The following is a 6,000-nucleotide window of genomic DNA, read 5'->3' as shown; positions in this document are numbered from 1 at the left end:
TAAAGAGAGAATTCTAAAGGCAGCAAGAGAAGAACCAAGAGTCACATACAAGGGAACTCCCAAAAGGCTAGCAGCTGATTTTTCTGCAGAAACTTTGCAGGCCAGAATGGAAGGGCATGATATAAAGTGCTGAAAGGGAAAAATCTACAAACTAGGATACTCTACCCAGCAAAATAACCAGTCAGAATTGAGGGAGAGATCAAGAATTTCTCAGATAAGCAAAAACAAAAAGAGTTCATCAATACTAAACTGACCCTAAAAGAAATGCTAAAGCGGAAAACAAAAGGCTACAAGAACAAAGAATCCATAGGAAAGGAAAAATCCCACTAGTAAAGTCAAATGTATATTAAAGGCTGTGATTGACCACTTCAGTAAGCTAGTACAAAAATTAAAAAGCAAAAAATTGTAAAATGAACTATAATAAGCAGTTAAGGGATAAACATGAAGATGTAAAATATGACATCAAAAACTCGTAACATGTGAAAGTAAGAAAAATGTAGCTCTTTTAGAAGAATCTTTTAGATCTTTTTGAACTTAAATGACTACAAGTTTAAAACAGGTAAAAAAAAAAAACAGGTAGATATAGTTATAGGTCGAAATATATGAACCCCATGGTAACCACAAATCAAAAACCTACAATAGATACAGAAAAACTAGAGAGAAAGGAACACTAAAGCAAATCATCAAACCACAAGAGAAGAAACTAAAGGAAGACAGAGAAGAACTACAAAAACAATCAGCAAACAAGTAACAAAATGGCAATAAGTACATTCCTATCAGTAATCACTTTAAATGTCAATGGACTAAACGCACCAATCAAAAGTCATAGGTTGGCTAGGGACTTCCTGGCAGTCCAGTGGTTAAGACTCCACGCTTCCATTGCAGGGGGCATAGGTTTGATCCCTGGTCTGGGAACTAAGATACCACATGCCACACAGCACAGCCCAAAAAACAAAGACCCATATGTATGCTGCTTACAAAAGACTCATTTCAGAGCTAAAGACACACACAGACTGAAAGTAAGGGATAGAAAAAGATACTGCATGCAAATGGAAATGTCAAGAAAGCTGGGGTAACAATACTCATATCAGGCAAAACAGACTTTAAAACAATGTCTATACAAAAGACAAAGAAGGGCATTTTATAATGATAAAGGAATCAACACAAGAAGAGGATATAGGGACTTCCCTGGTGGCACAGTGGTTAAGAATCCGCCTGCCAATGCAGGGGACATGGGTTCGAGCCCTGGTCTGGGAAGATCCCACATGCCGCAGAGCAACTAAGCCTGTACACCACAACTACTGAGCCTGTGCTCTAGAGCCTGCAAGCCACAACTACTGAGCCCGACTGCCACAACTACTGAAGCCCGCGCGCCTAGAGCCTGTGCTCCACAACAAGAGAAACCACTGCAATGAGAAGCCCGCGCATCACAACGAAGAGTAGCCCACGCTCGCCGCAACTAGAGAAAGCCTGTACGCAGCAACGAAGACCCAACGCAGCCAAAAATTAAATAAATAAATTTATAAAAAAAGAAGAGGATATAACATTTGTTAACATAAATGCACCTAATATAGGAGCTTCTAGATATATAAAGCAAATACTGAAATACATAAAAGGAGAAACTGACAATAATAAAATAATAATAGTGTACTTTAACACCCCACTTACATCAATGAATATTTCATCCAAACAGAGAATCAATAAGGAAACAGTGGTTATATGACACAATAGACCAGTTGAACTTAATAGATATCTACAGGACATTCCATCCAAAAACAGAAAAATACACATTGTTTTCAAGTGCATATGGAACGTTTTTGAGGACAGATCACATGCTAGGCCACAAAAAACCCTCACAAATTTAAAAGGATAGAAATTATATCAACATTTTTTTTTGGACCACAACAGTATAAAACTAGAAATCAATCACAGGACAAAAAATAGGAAAAGCACAAACATGTGGAGATTAAACAACATGCTACTAAAAAAACATTGGGTCAATGAAGAAATCAAAGAGGAATTCAGAAAATACCTCAAGACAAATGGAAATAAAAACACAACTTTCCAAAATCTATGGGATGCAGCAAAAGGGCAGTTCTAAAAGGGAAGTTTAAAGTGATACAGAAACAAACAAAAATCTCAAATAAACAACCTAACCTACCAGTGAAAGGAATTAGAAAAAGAAGAACAAAGACCAAAGTCAGCAGAAGGAAGGAAATAATAAAGATCAGAGAGGAAACAAATAAAAATAGAGGCTAAAAAAAGAAACAAACAAACAAAAGAAGAGAAATAACAACCAATAACACAGAGATATAAAAATTCATAAAAGAACACTAAGAATACTTACATGCCAACAAGTAAGACAACTTAGAAGAAATGGATACATTTCTAGAAATATACAATCTTCCAAGACTGAATCGGGAAGAAATAGACAATCTGTGAAACACTAATAGTGAAATTGAGTTTGTAGTAAAAAAAAAGAAAAAAAGAAAAAAACCTGCCAACAAACAAAAGTCAGGACCAGACAGTGGCACAGAGGAATTCTACCAAACATATAAACAAGAGCTAATACACATCCTTCTCAAACTATTCCAAAAAACTGAAGACAGAACACTCCCAAATTCATTCTGCAAGGCCACCATCACCCTGACACTAGAACCAGACAAAGACAATACAAAAAAAGAAAATTACAGGCCAGTATCTTTGATGAATATAGATGCAAAAATTCCCAACAAAGTATTAGCAAACTGAATACAACAATATATAAAAGGATCATATACCATGATCAAGTGGGATTTATTCCAGGGACCTAAGAATGGTTCAACATCCACAAATCAATCAATGAGATGCACCACATTAATAAAAGGAAGGATCAACATCACATGATCATCTCAATACACACAGAAAAAGCATTTGACAAAGTGCAACATGCATTCATGATCTCTCATCAAAGTTGCAGCAGATAGAATATATCTCAACATAATAAAGGCCATTACAACAAACCCACAGCTAACATCACACTCAATGATGAAAAGCTAAGAGCTTTTCCTCTAAAATCAGGAAGAAGACAAGGATGCCCACTCTCACCCCTGATATTTAACATAGTACTGGAAGCCCTAGCCACAGCAATCTGACCAAAAAAAAGAAATAAAAGGTAACCAAATTGGAAGGGAAGAAGTAAAACTGTCAGTATTTTCAGAAGATATGATACTATCCATAGGAAACCCTAAAGTCTCCACCACTAAATGATTTCAGTGAAGTTACAGGTTACAAGATTAATATACAGAAGTCTGTTGCTTTTCTATACATTAATGACGAACTATCAGAAAGAGAAAGCCAAGAAAAATCCCATTTAAAATTGCATCAAAAAGAATAAAATACCTAGGAATAAACTTAACCAAGGAGGTGAAAGACCTATACTCTGAAAACTATAAAACACTGATGAAGAAAACTGAAGATGAGACAATGATACAAAGAAATGGAAAGATACCCTGTGCTCTTGGATTGGAACAATTAATATTGTTAAAATGGCCATCCTACTGGGACTTCCCTGGTGGTCCAGTGGTAAAGAATCCGCCTTACAATGCAGGGGACACGGGTTCGATCCCTGGTCAGGGAACTACGATGCCACATGCTGCAGGGCAACTACGCCCGCGCACCACAACTACTGAGCTCATGCGCCTCTACTAGAAAGCCTGTGTGCCGCAAACTACAGAGCCCACGCGCTCTGGAGCCTGCGCGCCACAACTAGAGAAGAGAAAACCCACACGCCACAACTAGAGAGAAGCCCGAGCACCGCAACGAAAAGCTCACGTGCTGCAACAAAAGATCTCACATGCCTCAACGAAGATCCTGCATGCTGCGACTAAGACACAACGCAGCCAAAAATAAATAAAATAAATTTTAAAAAATTTTTTAAAAAGCTGAAACAGCTATAAAAATAAATAAATGGCCATACTACCCAAAGCAATCTACAGATTTAATGCAATCCCTATCAAAATACCCATGACATTTTTCACATAACTACAACAAATAATCCTAAAATTTACACAGAAACACAAAAGACCCCAAATAACAAAAAAACTTAAGAAAGAAAAACAGAGCTGGCGGTATCATGCTCCCTGGCTTCAGACTATACTACAAAGCTACAGTAATCAAAATGGAATGATAGGGCTTCCCTGGTGGAACAGTGGTTGCGAGTCCGCCTGCCGATGCAGGGGACACAGGTTCGTGCCCCGGTCCGGGAAGATCCCACATGCCGCGGAGCGGCTGGGCCCGTGAGCCATGGCTGCTGAGCCTGCGCATCCAGAGCCTGTGCTCCACAACGGGAGAGGCCATAACACTAAGAGTCCCACGTACCACGTACCAGTATGGTACTGGCACAAAAACAGACACATTGATCAATAGAACAGAATAGAGAGCCCAGAAGTAAAACCACTTACTATGGTCAATTAATCTATGACAAAGGAGGCAATAATATACAATGGAAAAAAGACAGTCTCTTCAATAAGTGGTGCTGGGAAAGTTGGACAGCTACATGTAAAAGAATGAGATTAGAATATTTCCTCATATCATATACAAAAATAAACTCACATGAATTAAAGACCTAAATATAAGACCTGAAACCATACAACTCCTAGAAGAGAATATATGCAGAACATCCTTTGACATAAATCATAACAGTATTTTTTGGACCTGTCTCCTAAGGCAAAAGAAAGCTTTTGCTTGCTTTTAAGAAGCTTTTAAGAAGCTCCTAAAAGCTTCTGCACAGCAAATGAAACCACTGACAAAATAAAAAGACAACCTAGTGAATGGGAGAAAATATTTGTAAATGATATGACTGACAAGAGGTTAGTATCCAAAATATATAAACACATCATACACCTCAATATCAATAAAAACAAACATCTCAATCAAAAAATGGGCAGAAGACCTGAATAGGTATTTTTCCAAAGAAGACATACAGATGGCTAACAGGCACATGAAAAAATGCTATCACTAATTATTAGAGAAATGCAAACCAAAACAACAACAAGTGAGATATCACCTCACACCTGTCAGAATGGCTATCATCAAAAAGTCTACAAATAACAAATGTTGGCAAGGATGTGGAGAAAGGGGAACTCATACTGGTGAGAATTTAAATTGGTGCAGCCACTGTGGAAAATAGTACAGAGCTTCCTCAAAAACCTAAAAATAGAACTATCATATGACCTGGCAATTCCACTCCTGGGTATTATCCAGAAAAAAATCAAAGCACTAATTTGAAAAGATACATGCACCCCAACATTCAGAGCAGCATTATTTACAATTGGCAGGATATGGGAGCAATCTAAGTGTCCATCAAGAGACAAATGGATAAACGATACACACACGGAATATTACTCAGCCATAAGCAAAAAATGAAACACTGCCATTTGCAGCAATGTGGATGGACCTAGAGAATATTATGTTAGTGAAATAAATCAGACGGAGAAAGACACATACTGTATGATGTCATTTATTTGTGGAATCTAAACAATAAAACTAATGAATGTATATATCAAAACAGAAACAGGTTCACAGATATAGAAAACAAACTAGTGGTTACCACTGGGGAGAGGGAAGTGGGGAGGAGCATGTTAGGGGGATGGGATTAAGTTATAGAAACTATTGAATACTATGTGTAAAATAGATAAGCAACAAGGATATATTGTACAGGGAATTATAATCATGATTTTGTAATAATTTTTAATGGAGTATAATCTATAAAAATATGTATTCACTATGCTGTACACCTGAAACTAATGTAATATTGTAAATCTACTACACTTCCAAAAAAAGCACCAAGAGAAAAACAACTTATTACATACAAGAGACCCCCATAACACTATCAGCAGTATTTTCAGCAGAAACTTTGCAGTCCAGTAAGGAGTAGCACAATATATTCAAAGTGCTGAAAGAAAAAAATTTCTAACCAAGAATACTCTACCTGGCAAAGTTATCAATCAGAATTGAAAG

The sequence above is a fragment of the Aethalodelphis obliquidens genome, unplaced genomic scaffold, assembly GCF_003676395.1.
Source record: "Aethalodelphis obliquidens isolate GAN/ISIS:26980383/991018 unplaced genomic scaffold, ASM367639v1 scaffold19, whole genome shotgun sequence".
Taxonomy (NCBI): Eukaryota; Metazoa; Chordata; class Mammalia; order Artiodactyla; family Delphinidae; genus Aethalodelphis; species Aethalodelphis obliquidens.
Note: the sequence above shows the minus strand (reverse complement) of the source record.